This window comes from Bombus impatiens, unplaced genomic scaffold (genome assembly GCF_000188095.3).
Source record: "Bombus impatiens unplaced genomic scaffold, BIMP_2.2 scf_0389, whole genome shotgun sequence".
NCBI lineage: Eukaryota > Metazoa > Arthropoda > Insecta > Hymenoptera > Apidae > Bombus > Bombus impatiens.
Genome location: NT_176808.1, coordinates 961,347 through 980,960, shown reverse-complemented (window position 1 = coordinate 980,960; position 19,614 = coordinate 961,347). Strand labels below are relative to the sequence as shown.

Sequence of the window (19,614 nt, the reverse complement as noted above, 5' to 3'; positions counted from 1 at the left end):
CGTTTGAAAGGGGTGAAGGGTCGTGGGGGCGGAGGGTTGGTTGCAAGCCTCGATTCTAGGCTTCAGTCAGTCGTGCGAGGAGCGGGACTCGCTAGGGTGGAAGGCTCGTTGCGACCGTTCTGGTCACCCTTGCCTCGGGACAGACTCCACCTGTTTATCATTCCGTCGCGTAAACCAACAATAGACGCACCGTGTGAAACGCGAAACGTGGGCAGAAATGTCGCCGACGTCGATCAAGAGAAAGAATCGCGGGCTGATCGAACGATACACGAGATAATCGTCGTTGAAAAGGGGTGGATGGAGTGCCGGCAGCCTAACCAGTGATTTCGGCGTGATAAGCAGCTTAATTGATCAGGTGCGATATATATCGAGAGCACTTAACTGTGATATGCGCTCTCTCCCCTTCTTCACCCTCCCTCCCTCCCTCACATCCTCTCATTGTCTCTCTCTCTCACTCTCTCACTCTCTCTCTATCTCTAACTCACTATCTTTCTCTCTTCTGTGCTACACGTAACACACGTTATACTAACTAGCACGAATCCTTCTCTCCGTATCTGTCTGTCTCTCGTTGTTTCTCGTTCACGTTGCTCTCGCTCGCTTTCTCTTTTCGTATCAGTAGTGGCCTCTTTCTGTGTCTTCCTGCAACAATTTTTGTCTCCCTTTCTCTGCATCTTTGTCCTTCTCGTTTTATCCGTTGTTCGATCTTCTTCTCTGTCTGTCCTAGCTATCTTGTCTCCTCTGTTTTGCGCCTCACCCTATTCTCTGACCTTCTCCGTGTTCCGGCCACTCGGCTGATTAACCGTGAAACAGGGTGATTAGGAACGCGACGGCACGCGCACATACGTAAACGCGCATACATTGTAACGGATGATAGTGGATGGAAGACGACGGGGTGCAACGTGACCTCGTGGCGAATGTTCTTCTTTTCGTGCGCGAGTCGGTCGGTAAGAGCGCCCGACCAGCTTTGCCAGGCCGTTCTTCTCTTTCTTTTGCTCTTCTTTTTTTCGCTAACAGGACGACAGTTTTATCTATACGGCTCGCTACTTCCATCGAGCGATCAAGCTCTTTCTTACGTTCTGAACGCGATACCCGCACTCTCGTGAATATTCGACCAGCAAGTTGTGCTTTGTGCATCTTCCAGCGTAACGTTCTTTCAACCGAAAACTCGTCGTTCGTTTTAGTGCGCCTGTTTTAAAACCTGTTGTCGTGGACACGTTGTCTGTGAGCGAATGTCTGTGAACAGATGTTGGTGCATTTGGGAAAATCGGACGAAGTTCGACGTTCGCCTTGAAAGTTTTTCGAAAAAAGGGATTCGACCACGAGAATTATACGAGAGAATTTAAATTCCTACGAAAGTCGTGGGATTTGCGTTGATCGAGGGGAAAAATTGTTCCCAGTCATGCAAGAATCGAATAAAACTGTTTCCTAGGCGCTTAAAGGCCATCGTGTACGTAACAAAAAGCTAAAAGTGAAGTTCAAGGTAAACGTTAATAAGGTTAACGTACGTGTTCGTTCGATATTCGAGGATAACGATACGCTTTGACACGGAAAATGTCTTCCGCCTTCGAGTACTCTTGCTTCTTACTTGCAAACTTTGATAGATACATAGGGATAAAAAGTCGACGTTGCATAAAAAATCATAGAAATCGTTGTTATCAAGAACAGAAGTTTGCTTACTTGGAGAAAATGTGTCTTACGAGAAAAAAATACGTAAAATTTGCGTTATTCGTTTCGTAAGATATAACTTCGAAGACCATAGAAAAATTAATCGACGGAAACAAAATAAATAGATAAAGAGGAATTAAATAAAAAGAAATGGTAATTTGTGATACTTAATAGAAATAGTGGTCGTAAATAAACGTAGAATCAGAATTTGCTTACGAGTGGGTGGAACAAGCTAAGATAAGGCAAACGTTGGATAAAATTATTTTTCCTTTGGTAGGACGCGTTCCTAATCAACCCTACTTCGCATTTCTTCCATCTCGTAGTTTCAATTCCATCTTCTTCGGTCACCGTCCGAAATCCCTTCTTTCTCGATCGACGAACTTGGTAAACGAGATCCGAAAGCTCAGCACACGTCTTGCGGAATAGCGGAGTTTATGGTCTAGTCAGAGCGAGTAGGATCGATATTTAAGGAAAAAAGAAGCATACGCGTGAATTCCTGAATTTAAGGCCAGCACAAGCGCAGATATATCGTTCTTTTCCTTTTTCTTTCCTCTTTTCTTTTTATTCCCCTTTTTATTTCCTTTTTCTTTCTCCTTTTATTTTCACTACAATGCAGCGAAGGTATCCTTTATCCTCAAATTAAATTCTTTAAATATTCACAGCGTCCGTTTCAAAGATCGATTTCAAACATTTTTCTCATATTTTATTCATCGAGACATTCTCGGCCATGTAAAAGTGTCGAGATTAGCCAATTACCACACTTTTGCCATCTTTCATCGGAAAGTTCAAATATTTGATCCAAAAATCTACCTACCTTGCAACGCAAGTTTGACGCAAATAGACTAATAAAATCCACAGATTTCGTATACATAAAATTCTTACGTTAAAAGGTTTTAAATCTTCCTTCAAACGTTTACTTAGACTTAGGTCGAAGATACGCATGAAAGCGACCAGCATTTTGTTGGAATTGTAATTTCCCAAGCAGATTCAGAAAAAGAAACACAGATCGTAATTCAACCGATTAATCGTTCGTTTCGTATTTTACGTAATGTAAAATAGACGTATTAATTAAAGGTATCCCGGTCCGTTTGTCCGTAGCAGCCACTACTTGCAGCGACTCAATTGCTCACTTACTTCATCGTCTCGATCGTCTTGATCATCTTGATCGTCTTGATCGTTTTGATCGTTTTAACATTTTTCCACCCTTGAATCAGCATCGAATCGAATCAGCATGGAATCGAATCAGCATCGAATCGAATCAACATCGAATCGAATCAACAGGCCAAGCTCGACGGTTACGAATAGACGGAGTTAAAGCTCGATCTAAACGCGAAACCGGCGATACGCGCGTATTTCAAGCGCACCGATTAAATTTCAAACTCGATCGGGCGTGGCGTAAAACATCGATTCGTGATTTGAAAAGCATTTTTTGTTTTCGCCTGTCTGCCTCGTGTACGCTCGTCCGATGGATCGACCGAACATTCGAGCTCGAGGGTCATTCGAACTCGATATCTCGTCAGCACGAGTACATCGCTGTCGATGTGCTAAATGATTTTAAAAAGAAGAAAACGCGCGATGTCTCGCGCAGCTGGTTCACGTGCACGATCAATCGACACAAAAGAAGAGGAACGCAAGGCTTGCGCCTCCTGGAATTGCGAAATATCGACGAAAAAATACCCATCTTCGTTCTATGCTGGCTCTCTCTGCCTTGTCTCTAATAGTTGGACGAACAGGGTCGACGCTTCCGCGTGTCAGTTGCTTTACCGCTGCAAACTAATCTGACAGTTTTTTTCGTCGCGTATCGCCGTCCATTAAATCAGACGTACGTCCACGTGTAGATAAACAGACTACAATTCCATTTTAAACGGCTTCGTCGCTGAGAATAAAACTCGGCGCAACTTGCAGAAAAAAAACCGAAGAAGAAGGAAAAGTAATCTATGCAGAATATAAATTTTATTAGAAATATAAGCGAAGAAGGCGATTCTCGAATCGTCGAATCTCAAAGTTTCGTTTTATCTGCTTCCTTTTATTCTCTCTACGTCTGAAAATTCCGTCTTCCACGTATTCGTGGGGCACGACGAAAGTGGCAGTCGATGTTGATCGAAACTGATACGATTCTTACGATACGATTAAAGATTAGAAGTTAATCGGAAAAAATACAAATTACCAATTACCATCGAAACGCGTTAATCGCCTAAATATGGCTGAACCATCGTGGAATTCAGCCAACTCGCAGAGCAAACAGCAGGTATCTCAGCGAGTATACACAATGGTTACTCACAACAAAGTAAAAGTCGCGAGGGAGGACGATCGATGCCGATGAAGAACTAGATAAAGGAGAGAGATGGAAATACGAAATTCTAGAAACACGAGTATCGACGAAACGACGAACGGGCAAAAGAAAACTGAAAAGTTGCAATTCACAGGAGAATGTATCCGCTGTGGTGTGACGGATGTCGAGCTACACGGTGCAAAGCAGCGCCAACGATATTATCCGCGTGCACCCTTTGTTAAGCCAGCTGCGTCCATTTCGTACACGTATGTATAACTTTGCACCCATATACGAGTACAGCTAGCTAGTACAAGGTTGCACGCCTAAAACGTGCTGCGCGCCCTAAGCTCTCTCGGTCTACTACACTGCGTTTTAACTATACACCGCTTTGCATCCTGCACGTACCTATGCAGAAAGGTACGTATTTGTTACAAGCACTGGACATACGCGTAGACGACAACGTGGCCATTGCGGTTAAGTATCCTGTTCGAAGAATCTTTTAGCATCGACCTGATCGTGATTCGCAGTTATCCAAAGTATCCGCATATCGTAACGCGGTTAATAATAATCCGGTTATTTCGTTACGAATAACAGGATCGATGTACCGTTTAAACGGTGTAAGCAAACGCAGAGAACGAACGTCTTAGCTTCTTTCCCAAAAAATGTATCGCCATAAGGTAACTTTTTAAGAGAAAATTCGAACAGTTAGATCATCGAATTCAATGTCGCCCGAGCGTTCAAAGATTCGTAATCAGATGGAAGCATAGAGAAGCCAAGCGAGCGGCGGCCTGGCGAATGAACGTTCCCTCGTGAAAACACGCTCGTGTCACGCTACGATACGAGAATCCTTGATGACTCGATTTCGATTCGCAAAAAAAAAAAAGAAATAATGCCACTACCACCGGACCACCTGCTCTCCGTAGCTTTTAAAAGCGAACTTGCGGGAATAATGGCTTCCTAACGTAAAGCCGGGACGCGTCCAACTTTGAAATAAAGAGGCAAGAACTTTCAGCTGCCAATATTTTCGCGTAGCTGCGGCACATTTTAATAACCTAAACGCAAGATCCTGGTAATGTCGTACAGACGAGTAAAGCCACCGACATTTTCCACAGCGTACACGGGTATTTCATTTGCGAACGATAAATTTCCCCGAACCGAACTGCGTCTATCTTCTTCGAGTTTTATTTTTTATCTTCGTTCGTTCTTTCCATCTTTTTCTCTTTCTTTCTTTGCGAATACTAATCAACGTAATTGCTTCCAGAGCTCGCACGTGCAGAGAAATTCATATAATTTCGTTATTTAGGCGCGTATTGTTTCCACATCGACCGTATTTGCCGTATAAAAATCATAGACACGGTTTAGTGATGAAACGCACGGTATTGTACGTTTTATTTCTCGTTACATTCCGATAGTTGGATGACAAAAGCAAGTGCAAATCTTACATAGGCTAAAGTGAAATGCATATGCAGCCATATTGTATATGCATATGCATATGCAAATGCAACCAAGGTCATAAAATGACATTTCTGTTTATTCTTTAGAAAGGAGTGGAGAGAGAGAGAGAGAGAGAGAAAGTTGAGGGAAAGGAAGAAATAGTTTATCCTACTCTAGTCGGTAGAAACTTTCATCACACCATCCCTAAAGATAGAATTGTCACGTAAATTCAATATCAGACAAAACTATAACTACTACCACTACACACACACACACACACATAAGCGCGCAAACTATCGAGTAGATCGGAAGCGTTCAGCGGTTAGCGGTTACAAGTGGAAGATTGAAAAAACGTTGGAAAGAAGTTATCATCGCGAGAAAAGCTATTTACACGAGCATGAACTGCTCGTTAAACGTTGATGCAGTGCATGTATCGTAGCTGTGTTGCATTTCCTATACATACAGTGTACGCGTGACACATATACACTAGCATTAGTGGCTATCGTCCATTCGTTTACGAAAGTAGAATCAGGAAACATCGGATATCGTTGTCGAGCATGGAGAGATCGAGCGTTTACTGAACGCCAGATACACAACCTCGATCACCTACCCGGTCGACAAACGATCTACCCACCGATGTAAATCCTCGTTTTCCAGACCATAAGCTGAATAATTATTAATTAATAAAGTTGGCCTGGTGACACAGTAATTCGTATACCGTTTCTCATCCCATCGAATCAAATTTTACCAATTAGAAAATCAAACTAGAAATAATAAGGGTGTAGGGATGGCGGGCTATCTCGAGTCTACCTCACTATCGACCGGTGCATCGCTATGTTTGATATTTAAATGAAATTGAAATTTCAACTGTTGCGCTCGCCGTATAAACATTTCCTTTGTAAAGCCTAATTCCTTTCCCCAGCATCCTTAGAAGCGAGATTATTCGCAAGTTACGTTTGCCTTGACAGAGGATATGGGCATAGTTTTTTTCAAATATCGAACCTACTCAATCACGAACCAACAGCACGATCCACTAATCTTCTTCTTCCTAAACAACAAGTAACGTGAGTAACGATCGGAATATCACGGCTGCGCGAGAACTGTTTCTTCGTTAAACATACAACCGATGTTTCCATTGAGAAAATTGTAATTTTGGTTGCGTGCGAAGTCTTCCAAGCACGTTGGAAGAATCTTTAACTTTGGAAAAGTAAAATAACAGCGCACTTGAACGAGCAAGTAAATCAAAGTCCGTGCAAGTTGCACGTTCGACGTGTCTACTACACCGTGCCCCGTGTCACTTCGTAGTCACGAAGAAAATCGATCGAGATTTATCGCGCTCCACTTTGTTTCCCGGCTGTCACAAAAGAAGAACGTGAATAGCCAGCTTCCACGAAACTGCCGGGGGCTTCGCTTTCGTCAACTTTCGTCGACTTGACGGTATACATTGAACATTGTTCATCCTGTTTCATAGCCCCATCGAGTATTAATCCATTAACACTCCCCGCCTACATTAACTTCGGTTGCCAAGTATAATTGGCGCTATATATCGTAGTCCGTTTCATCCGTTCGCTGCACCAGGCAAGCAGAAATTTACTGCATCAATTAACGACTAAATTACCACGCAGATAATCTTACATCGTTTCACCAGCAAACGAGAGAAGGTCACTGCAGTTCGTTTAACAAGGTACGAATAATAAATATCGGTGGATCATACGGACGCGTACGTCTCGATTCGTTCGATAAATTAAAAATAACTCCTTGCGAAGAGTATTTAAAGAAATTGTGTCTTCTTTCTTCTTTTTTTGCAATTTCACGTATACTTTAACATACATAATAAAGTATTTATCAACTTGCCAATTCGAGTCACGAGACAATCTAATCAAAATTTCATCACCTCCTTCTACTTGCTTTCGATACTTATTTATTTCCCGAATCTTTATTTTTATTAGAGAACGTTTGAAATAATTGACTTTAAGAAAGTAGTAATACGTTCTAAAGTCTATAACAGCAAAACTATTAACCTTGATCGAAAGCGAATATACCTATAGAGTACGAGAAAAGGGAGGTTAAAAGAACGAACAGGTATATACGTAACATCGACCCGACAAGGACTCTGCAAATTAGATCGAAATTTGTTCAAATCTACTTCCCTGCTGTTGAGGTCAATATCATATTCAAATCGATACCGCTCGGTGATTTCTTGAACTCGGTTTCGCAGATCAAATCAGATCATAAACGTAAAAGCTTTCCGAGTGGTACGTGGTTCCCATATAGTCTCAGGGACTAAAAGAATTCTCGATACCTACTATCGAACGTAGCCGCCTACGTACCTACCACTTTGTAACATTCTTCTTTCATTTATTTATTCGTAACCATTACAGGCTCGACGCTATAGCTACAACAAACAAAGAGTGTACAAGAGAAACACTCGACAGCGTGTCTCTTCTTTTTCTTTCTTTTACCTCTCGTGTTCCGCGAGTCTTTCGTTAAATCACGTGACTTAATCCCGTTACGATTCGCCAATTTTTATTTCTCAATCTCGCTCATCCTCCAACAAACGAAAACATTGTTAATCTTCCTAGGGGTAGCTTCGAGGCAATGTGGAAGCGAAAAATCACGTATATTCCTTTATTCGCTAGACTTATGAAATATTTCAGCAATGGATAAATACGAATGGAAGAATACTCTGTTCGTGTAACTTAGCGTAGTGGCCACCGCGCACGCTATACACTCCCCAAGATGTGTACTTTGTAAAATGAGAAAAACATTTCTTCGTCCGCGTAGGTTCAACGTGTAATTTTCTTTTACTTTTTCACCGTGAGGTTAATCTTGCACGCGTAGGTGGTGAGCGTAAAATGCCAGAGCCGAAATCAGAACGCTGCCCACGTCCTTTTCCACTTGTAACGCAACTTTCGACATTCCCAGCATAGTTTCGTTCCACTGTTTCCTTACACTGCCATGGCAACCATCACGAATACTACGAGTGCAATCACGACCATCTATCGACGAACCAAGTTTTGCATACAAGGCGACGCACCCCCAAGTATTTCTACACGTACACGTCATCAGCCGGTTTTATGACGTACGTTATTTTACGCCAGTCGCGTACAGATGAAACGCTTAGGAAAAGAAGAACGTGCTTTGGAATAAAATACAAACCAGAGGCGTTACTAACCGTGCAATTGGTTACACGAGTACTTGAAAAGTACGTTACGTACTTGGGACGTACCAAAGAATGAAAAATATCAGAGTATGTTTTACTTGGCGGGTACCTTTTCCGTAGGCTGACGATGTTTCATACGATTTGATACGAACTATGGTTTAGTTGGAACGTACTCCGTCAAAGGTAATCGTTACTAATACCGATAAAAACTGCTTAGGACAGGAATTACTAATATTCGTTGTATATTTTATCGTGCTTCGCTGGAACTTTCCTAACTTTACTAACTTCGTTAGATATTAAAGACGGCAAGCAGTTAATTATTATCTTTATTTAGACACGTTGATTCGTATAAATAAATTGAAACTGAAAATAAAAGTTGGCATCTTAACGATTAATGGAATTTATTATTCTTGTTATCTCGATATATCTCGTACATTATTCGTTTCTGATCTTATCCAGTCTACTCGAACCATTTTATATATTTATATTCCGAGATGATATCGATTATCTGATTTATTTAGATATAAATGTTAGCAAACACGTAATCTTTTCCCTATCAACGTAAAAATTCGGAATATTTGAAAATAAGTGCCTTATATTGCAGTAACGTAGTATTGCGGTAAATTCCAGAATACGAATAGAATACATTGCGGCTAACGAATGAAATGGTTTCATGCTTTCGCAGAATTAAAGAAGAAACGCGATGTTATTACGATACACGCACCCCCTCTGCTCTTGGTTTCGAGCTCGCACACGCACTAGCCAATCGAACTTTATATTTTATTATAATCACGGTTGATCATGGTGAAATTGCGTTTTCAAATTTCTTTATCCGATTATCCGTTTTGTTCTGCGCATATATAATATAATATATAAAATAATATATAAAATATACGTACGCGTACCCGTTGCACCTGCAATTGCAATTTCGCGTAAAGTATGAGAACGTTATATCTATGTTGTGGCCAATCTGCAAGTAGCCTGCAGTGGCACGAGAATAATGTACCTTCCATACTCGAGACAGGTGCGTTGTTCTCAGGTAGTTGGGTGCAACGAATTAAGCGTAAATCGATCGTTGTCGGTCTATGTCTCTCATCTTCTATTCGTCATTTATTAAACCATCTGCCTAAATATCGAGAAAAGCCTAAAATATGCTTCCATAGAAGAAATCAATTTTCATAATACGATACGATTGAAGAGAAAACTTGTATTTCAATATAATTAAAGAGAATTATCTATATTCATATACGCGTGTTTCATCGTCATCCTGTGCACGACTTGTTACCATTATGGCGGTGCCATAATCCTCTGCTTCGATCCGACCAACCGAAATGTTCATTCAATCGGAGCAACTTAATCCGAAACTCGCGCGAGCGTTAGATTTCACGTAAAATGGGAATAGGCAATTATGGAGTAGCTCTGCCAAGTTACGGACGTACGTGACGTTACAAGGTTACACAGCTGCATCTACAAATCCCCATTGGTGTACTTAGAACGCTGCACGTCATTTTGCCAACATAATTCAAGACTTACACTTAAAGACTTACTTAAAATTGCCATCAGAATCAGAATTCTAAATCATCTTCTATTTAATATTTAAAGATCAGCACGTTTCTAGAAAACGATAGGTAACTCTATAAAAATGTCAATTTATCACAGCATTTACATACCAATTAATTAGGTCGAAGCATATTGAATTTCATTTAGCAGTACATGCATGTCATGTTTCAAAGAAGAACTGCTTGGAAAATAAGGTAATGCCTAACTATCCCTTGTATACAGATGCAACGTATGTTTGTTTTCATGTGTTTCATTCGTCAAAGCGACGGTTGCTTAGATCCATAGTCCGTTAGAAGAGAAGCGTAGAACAAGAAGAATAGCTGATCGACGGATAAATCTTCGGTCTGAACAACGTTTGCTAGGTTAATCAGACTCGACCACGTGCTTAAAGTATTTAGCCTGCAGAGAATGGTCGAGAGGCTATGCGTGAGATCAGCTCGAACGATTTAAAATAATACATTGCGACGCATAGAAATCACGTACGTACGCAACATCTCTGGATCGATCGACGCCGTGTGCCCTGTTCGTTGCATAACTTGAACCAACCGCGCGAAGGAACGTTAATTACCAGGGCAACGTTAATTTAGCCGCAGTGGCGATGCGCGGTCATCGTGACGATAATAATTACGATAACGATAGGAATGGTAATTACGTTATCCGTTCGATGCAATCGCTTCTCTCGTCCGTTTTCGTTCAACTTTGTGCCCGTTTAAAGGCGGCTACCAACTACTAGGCTCCACGCCTACCTTCGCGCCACGCGATACAGCCAATTTCGACAGATCTCGATCGGCGACCGAAGCATCGCATGATCGAGTTGCTCGTGATCACCATCGAGCCACGTTCGTTGTCCAATTTCGTCTATCGCTTCGTAGCGAGGCACGAGGAAGCGAGACAGGCCACGTTAAACCTACAGGCTACGTATGTACGTGTATCGAATATACGTTATGTGGATACACGGGCGTATATTCGACAACCTCCTACGTTCTAGGTTCTCCGCTACATATACCTCTATACGCAAACGGTGCATGCGTACGAGCAAGTACGTATTAGACGTCGTATTATTCTGTCATCGATACTAAGACTATGTTTCAAGGGTAACGCGCAGCCAACCACACCGGAGGGTTGCTCGCGTGGCTTCGAACGCGTAAAATAGACGTAGAATAAGTAGAAAGCCGATTTATGCAGCAAGTTTTTATCGTTTTTATCGTTTTTATCACGGGAAACGTGATAAACGTGGTATTAGCGCGACTCGCGTACGCGTCCAAGCTTTCGTTTCGCCAGAAGTTCCTGTCCTATATCTACACCATCTACGTTTTCTCCAAATGAATTATTCGAGTTTCGAGAAGCTAGATGTTAACTAGATGTTTCGGTGCTAATAGAATTAAGAAATTCTCAAAAGCTCGCATACGTTGCGCGCTTTCTTATTTACAATTTTCATTAAAATTATCGTACAGGTGAATACGTCGTATAAAAATTTACCAATATCAGCGGTGTACAAAATCTCACAATTCGACGTTTGAAACATTATCTTCCGATCAGCACGTAGCATCTAACGACGCGTTGACGAACGACCGAGCTGAACGTAATATTCAGGACTAGAGCTAGTAGCCAGATAACCACAGGTAAATTAAACGTCAGCGCGCGATCGTACGCTCGTCATTCCAAATGAAACGGTGAACTGAACCAACTACCAGGTAAAAGATGCCAAGAGAAATGGCGAAATTTACCTGTGTAAAGGTGGTACATCGAAAGCTTCGTTTCATCGCTGCTCTGTTGGCGCGAGATTTCTATTCCTACAAAATCAACCGATTATCGTTGACGAATAAGTCCTAATTACAAATCTGTAATTAGCTAATCAGCTTCTGTAACGTGTAATCGTTAATCGGTAATTTTTTTTTATCATTCGCGTAATTTTACTTTACGATTACTCGCGTAATCCAGATCGCTTAGTGCTATGACTGCGGGATTCAGTAGCATTAAAATATTCATAGCTATGGGAACTAATCATAAAAAAATTCTAATTGTTTCGTTTTAATTAACGATCAATCGAGCGATCGATCCTTTTCTTACTCGTTAACCAACGTTTATTAAACGACGAGTAATCGCGATTAGTAACCTGATTTTACGTTAATCATCGTACATTAATCGATCATTGATCAGATTACGTTTTGCTAAATTCTGTTACGTATACACGCTCGTAGACTAACGACGTAAGAATAATAAAATTACGAACATCAGATTTGCGCGTATACTCGAGGAAAGATGTTAAGGTTCGTTTAATCAAAGACATTCATCTAAAACTGGTTTTATTAAATGGACCACGTAATACTCAATTAAATCGTGCATCCGATGCAATACGATCGTTGTACGTTGTTTTTAACGATCGACTCGACCCGTTCTATACCGAGTAGCTGGAAGACGAACAATTGGTCGCACAGTGAAGAGCGTTAAATAATTAAATGCGACACATCGCGATACGCGACACGGAGCTGTCGTTTCGCTGGTTCAAAAGTATTCAGACGATCTAGGAACGAAACACGAATCAACTTACGAATGGATCTTTCCATGCAAAATTCGTTTCTGTTAATCTGTGTTGACAACTTCATTGAACGAATACATTTAAAAATCCTAGTCTTTCTCTTGTACTCGTTTCTCCAGTCTCGTAAATCGTTAACATTTAAAAATCGCACTTCCTATTGCGAGAAAATTTCATATTAATCCAATTCAGAGATACCACATAAACTGGAATTAGTATTACGAATGACGACTTTTATCTGATAAAAATGTTTGATTTCGAAAAAGTAACCAATTAATTAAACGCATCCCCTGTTCCACTCTGTCGAAGGTGATAAAAAGAAAATTTACCACTAAATTAACATACGTTTCACCCTTGTTCTGATAACCTCGCAGACATGTAGTTAAGTTTGCTGATTCGAGCTTGTTACGAACTTACCTTTACGATCCACTAATAAATCACGAAATCATAAAGAAATCACAAAAATTAAGAGGCACGTGACCGCGGCGCAAACGAACACGCGGAAATACGAATTGTGCGTATGCTACTAAGATTTATTCGCATAGAAATAGCGCATAGAATATGTCGATGAAATCCGAGTCAAGTTCACGCAATACGTGGTAATACAAAAAGTATTCGCATCATGCCGTAATGTGCTGCACAAAACCGCGTATACATTCGCGTATATTGATATAGATATATTTCCCCTTTAATAACGACAATGCCATTAAGCTTCGTGAAACGGATACATTCTCATCTTTCTCGAGAAATAACGTTCATCACGGCCGAATCAAATTTGGTAGAACGTCGAAAGAGATAATAAAGATCGAAGCTAAATGCTATCATGGTAGAGCTAAAAACGAAAAGAAGGGACGACTTGCACGCAGAAAGATGATGGCGCGAATACGCGAAAGTACGCTGATTCCGCCAGATAAATTACACCCATGTGGATATAGGTTTTGAACTATAACGGTAACTAACGTATATAACGTATGGACGCATTTAGTCCATTAATGCCATAAATTTTATCGTTGAAAGGCTCGTCGATAGTTGGTCATATTATATATATATATTATATTATGACATAGCTTAAAGGATATTAAATATCATAAACGACGAATATCGTAGAAAAAGCGGTAAAACGGTAAGACGTATGATATATGATAATAAAGGAGGCGCGATAAAGTCAACGTCGCTTCTTTTATTTCTCTCTTTTATTTTCCTTTTTTTTTCGTCACTCGGATTAATTAAACAGCTACCGAATCGATTATTCGTGAGATTTTATTACTCGACGCGGTCGATCGTAACGAGCGTTACATTTTGGCGTTACACTCGAAGGAACGAACAAATCGGCGAGAAATCGAACGAACGTAAAATAACACGCATCATCCGACAACGATAACGTTTTACGATACTTTAGAATAAGTTTTCTCTCGCCGATGGGAAATATCTTTGCACGCGTCTATTCGGTTTCCTCGAGCTTATCAGATGGAGCACGCGCTACGAGACTATCCGCCCGCGAATAACACCGCCGTGAATGCACACCTGCGGGACAAACGGCGATTTATATTTATAAACCGTAATACCGAGGCATTTATATTTCAACACAGTGCTCCACAGGTACATGTACTTGGCAAGTCGTATACCGAAACGAACCAAGAAAATATCTTTACCGAATAAAAAAGATATCCAACGTTGCGCGTGTCTTGTAAAACAGCAAATACGTGTCTTGTCGTGTAGCAAAATATAGAAAGGAATTTTAAGGATCAAGGAAAAAATAACTTTATATGGTGTGTCGAAGCGGTAAACTACGATATTTCAAAAATAAAATTTTCCACAATCTTGCCGAATCCGTGAATCTTTCAATCTTCTACTCTTTTCATCTTTAGGACTTTTTTTCGGTCGGAAAACGCCGATAACAATCGTAGATTTACTTTATAAACGTTATAGTCTGGTATTTATTTTAACCATAAAAAGATGCAAAAAGTTTGACGGAATTTCCTCGGCACAGTTATTTAACATTTATCAGTGAGAATTTTTTGCACGAGGAGAAAGTCGCGAGCAATTGCGAATGATCGCTACGTTTATAAAACAGCTAAAATCAACTTCGTTTTGATCGTTTACCGACGATTAATCTCGACGGAATTGCTACTTCATTTAGCCGGTGTCCGCGGGGAAAGAGAGTTGGGCGCGTTCAAATATTCCTGCCGAGCGAAATACCGTGCTGAAAACCACAAGTATAATTAATGCGTATCTACGCGAAAATACAGCCAGGCAGACGAGGATACCCGCAAAGGCCAACTTGAAATTTTCATCCACAGAAATTTTTCTCTTCTTTCCTCCTCCTTCTCCCTCTTCCCTTTCACTCTCTCTCTTTCTCTCTCTCTGTCTTTCCATTATGAGCAGAACTGTGAATATTTTTGCTCTTATCCAACCGTCGAGGAAGAATATATACAAGAAGCGTATATACGTGTTAAACTTTATCCGTATTCTTGTCATTCTCATCTTACGCGTGTCAAGTCTCAGCCAGGAAGGAAATTATAAAAGTTATCCGGAAATAAGAAAGAAAGTAGCCGTCTATTTCGCACGGTTTTTCACGAAATGACAGTTTACTTGGTTGTTCGTTCCTTCTCGTTCCACGCTGTTACGAATTAATACAAAACTCGATTAAACTGCTCTCTTGTTGCGCCATTCAATTAATTCGACGTCGGCAAAACAATTGTCGGATAATTACTAACGAGATTTGAATGATTTCGCTCGAGTTCGATTCAACGCGTTCCTTGCCTGTTCCTCCTCTTCTTTCTGTATTTTCTCTCTCTCCCCTTGCCCCTCACGCTTGTCCTTGACCTTGATCGAAGATCAGATTAATTTTGCTATTCCTTCTCTCTCTCTTGAGATAGACTTAATCTCGTTTATACATTTATTTATATATATCTCGTAAATTTATTTCACAGATTATCCCTATTGTTGAGATTATTAGATGTATAAACAGAGAAACGCGTGGTTAAATTGTAAGGTAGAAAAATATATTTTAATACAGAAGTGTAATTACAAGTAAGAATACAATTTGAGCTGGTCCAGACCGCACGATAGTAGTGTTACCCTATAACTGAAAAACCCCAAAGCCAACGTCGCCTGCCTACTGTTTATGGTCTGCCTGCGTCCCAGTCTTTTGTCTATACGCTGTCGATGGCTTCAGTGCTTGAGAAAATTAAAAAGACCGGATGTAGAGTTTTCTTAGAAGTGGTGACCACTTCAACGCCTATTTTCGGTGCAAAAGAATATTTCTTGAAATGGCGGAAAGACCGAGTTTCAAGCGTCAGAGTACGGGCAAAACTGGTGATCGGCAGATAACGAACCAATATGAGTCGCTATCGATCAACTTGGAAAGAATTACAAGCGAAAAGAACGCCGGAAACATTAGGAAGGGAATTAGGCAACGAGACGATGATAAAAGCTGCAAGCCTTATTCCTACTAAGCCTTTTAATCGCTTCGTACGATAGGTCGAATAGGAAGAGAATTCTGTTTTCATGTTTCAAAAGTCGTTAACTACCGTGTTCGAGAAGAGAACAGAAAAAAAGTGCAAAGATCCAAATGTGAAATACAACACAACAGTCTTGTTTTCACACTGTGCGAAACGATTTCATACTAGAAAAGACTCATAAAGGATATAATCTAACTAACACGAAGATGGTACCCCACTGGGGGTAGCCACCCACATGATAATCAAACAGCTAAAAAATTCTACAGAAATGTCCAAATTGGACAAATTGTGAATGTGAAATATTAAATAAAAAAGAAAAAATACTAGAAAAGTGAAAATTCGTACGCTCGAGTGTCGGCGACGAGCGAGGAACGATTCGGAGACTGCGTGTGGAAATTTGGTTGCACGTGGCAAGATTGTCGTCTGCCGCCAAGTACTAATGTGGTACGATCGAGGAGCGAGAGAGTCGTGCTAAAATTGAAATCACTTTGCTATCGTATTATCGTTAGATATAATTCTTGATACTTTATTTTATACGCTACCCAACACAATTCCTACAACACAAATGCTTATACGTTTCTAAAAAGGAAACGAGTTACGATGAAATCGATGAGTTCCGCGTCCCTAGCTCTCGTTAAAACGGTTTAAAGCTAACGATGGAAAAATTGGCTGAAAAAATTAGTTGAAGAAGATAGTAGAAAAGCTCGAAACTCTTGTGCGATTTGCTTGAGACGACGGTGGATTTACCTGGTACGTTCACCTGGAAACAAGGAAGCTCGACGAGCCGGCCTGTCTCTCGTCTTTCTCGAATGAGAAACGCAACAGCAGAAGGGAGCTCGCTAAGTGGCGAAATCGTCCGTTAATTAAATGTTCCTCGGCTGGGTAGCTTCGCCAGTTTAACGCGCGATCCTGGCTGCCACCGCGCCGCGCCACTATTTTAACTTTATGCGCGATTTTAGCACTATGCTCGAACGCTCTTACGTCAACGCACGACCCATGCCAACCGTCGAGCACAAGCACGAAACCAGGTCGTCTTCCAATTAGCGAAAGCGCAAAATGTCGCACTAGCGAGAAAATTCCCTAAGAGTTTACGGCTCGCGGGCTGAAACGGCGTAAGCACGTTGCGTGCATCTCGTGCGCTCCTCGAGAAGAGTATAGCAGCGCGCGTGTAAAATCCCTGTAGGTCAGAACTGACTAATCCAGAGTTCGCGTGGTCCCAATAATTCCACAGATATTTCCTCTTTTAATTAGATTTTTGTGCCATTCGGCTGTTCGAATCGTCCATTCGTTTTACCATTCGTCTTCAAACGAAGTTCTATCATTTGGTCTTATGTACATTAAATTCACCTATCTCTAGAATATCAAGCTTGCAAGAATAAGATGTAACAGTGAATTTCTGTCCCATTTAAACGCCGCCTAAACGATGGTCTTTCAATTCCCAACGTTCGAACACGCGCTAACAAATTGCGGTTTCTTTTATGGGTTTATAGGAAATTTCAGAGTGGAAAATTCCACGGAATATGAAAAAATGTGTGAAATATCGAAAGCATAGTACTTTGACGGTTTAACGATACTTTTCACAATAATTGAACTATATTGTGAAAAATACTAATTTTTTTTAACTACGCGTTAATTATATTAAAAATTCTTTGAAAAATACTCTTTACGTATTCGTAGTTTGATAGTATCGCATATCGAATGTTCCTTCGCGGAATATTTTTTCACACGGTTTTAAAACGAATTATTCTCTCAGTTGGAACAACAAGTAGAAGAACGAAAAGAATAAAGTATTTAAAATTTATAAAATTAATTAATTTTCTGTATAAAATTGGGGAACAGTGGCGCAAAATATCAAATATATAGAAGTTTGTTAAAATACGAGATCAAGTATCGTGTGGTTGCAACAGCAGTGGACACAGTGAAAATCCACTTTAACGTTTCTTTATTCAAGCATCGATAATCCGTTTTGTTCATTGCGTGGATACGCTCGTTGAAACACCATACGTATATTCCATTCACAGCTGTAAATACACGAACGGTGTAATAACGTTATCTGCCTGCAACAGCCAATCTCGAAGCCTCGCCAATGGGACGAATACCTTCGATACTCGATGCAGGTGTATTGTTTTCAAGTAGTTTTGCGTAACAGACTGAACGAAACTACCGGACGTCCTACGTTATCCTACTTTGTTCTTCTAATTCGTACAGTCTCTATAGAACGTTTGCACGACTAGTTCACGGCTGAACTTGTATTATCCGGCGTAATTTTGGCGTAATTTTACAAATCGCAAGTTACCAATTATCAGTGTTAATAACCTTGCACGATCTTGCACGATAATAACGATTCTCTTAACGAAACAGAGATCTACAAATGAATTTTACAATTTTACCATTGCAACATAATATACTTGTCGATTCGCTGGTAATATCAATTAGTAAATTATTATTCATCCGATACGAAGAAGATATAAAAGGTTCGGTGAATGGAAAAAACTGGTGAAAAGAAAAAATGATGTCTGAAATTGCTCGTTAAACAATTGCTTATTTCGTAGTTGACGAAAGCGTAAGATAAAGCCTCAAATCCTCGATAAACATTCGTTAACATTGCCATGCCAGTAATTGCTTCGCTATTCACGATCCTCTTCCCCCGCAAGAAATTCCTTTCCATGCACGAGAGAAGAACGTACTACGCGAACGAGACAGAGTCGATGCGACCACAATCACCGAATTCCTAGGTAAATAATTCAAATACGATAAGGAACGGAACTAATTGAAAAGTTTTTTTTTATTTAATATTTCACATTCACAATTTGTCTAATTTGGACATTTGGTAGAATTTTTTAGCTGTTTGATTATCATGTGGGTGATTACCCCCAATGGGGTACCATCTTCGTGTTTGTTAAGAATATCCTTTGTGAGATCTGCTGGGTGTTTCCTTTTTAGTCTTCTTTCTATTTTGGTGTTGATCGTTTCCACTGCCAGCCAGGTCGGGTGCGTTGCTATTCTTTCTCTGTACCTTCTTGCGAATCTGTTAATCTCTTCCTTGACCGTTGGTATTCCAAGGTCTTTCCTATGTCCTCGTTTCTAACGTACTATGGGACGTTTACAGTTGATCTAAGAATTTTAGCTTGGATTGTCTCTATTTTGCTTATATGGCTCATTGCTGCTGTTCCCCAAAGTGGCATTCCGTACGTCCAAATTGGTTTTACGATTGTTTTGTATATTTTTAGTTTGTTTTCTATGCTTAGTTTGGATTTTCGACTTGTGAACCAATACATTTGTTTCCTTGCTATCTGTATTTTGTCTATTATTCATTTAATATGCTGTTTCCATGTAAATCGTATGTCTAAGTGGAGTCCTAGGTATTTTCTTTTATTTGTTTATTAAAATTACAATCCTCGCATTGAGAATTTTCAGTAATTTTTCTGGCGTGGCGCAGTGACATGGCTGATTATTTATAATAAGTTAATACTTATTATAGATAAGTATAATTTATAAGTAAGTATTATAAATAAGTTTA

The 19,614-nt window shown here is 40.3% G+C and overlaps 2 protein-coding genes across 3 annotated transcripts in view; one reads left to right on the top strand and one right to left on the bottom strand.

Moving 5' to 3' along the window:
• Window positions 1-1,690, bottom strand: part of LOC105680225 (radial spoke head 10 homolog B-like) — a 45,369-nt gene extending 43,679 nt beyond the window's left edge. Inside the window, exon 1 of the mRNA XM_024368053.1 lies at window positions 531-1,690. The gene's annotated coding sequence lies outside the window, so the exon portion shown is untranslated. The remainder of the gene's footprint in view (window positions 1-530) is intronic.
• Window positions 57-19,614, top strand: part of LOC100744421 — a 76,187-nt gene continuing 56,629 nt past the window's right edge. For both annotated transcript variants that reach the window (XM_003489971.4, XM_033321052.1), the window contains exon 1: window positions 57-355. The gene's annotated coding sequence lies outside the window, so the exon portion shown is untranslated. The remainder of the gene's footprint in view (window positions 356-19,614) is intronic.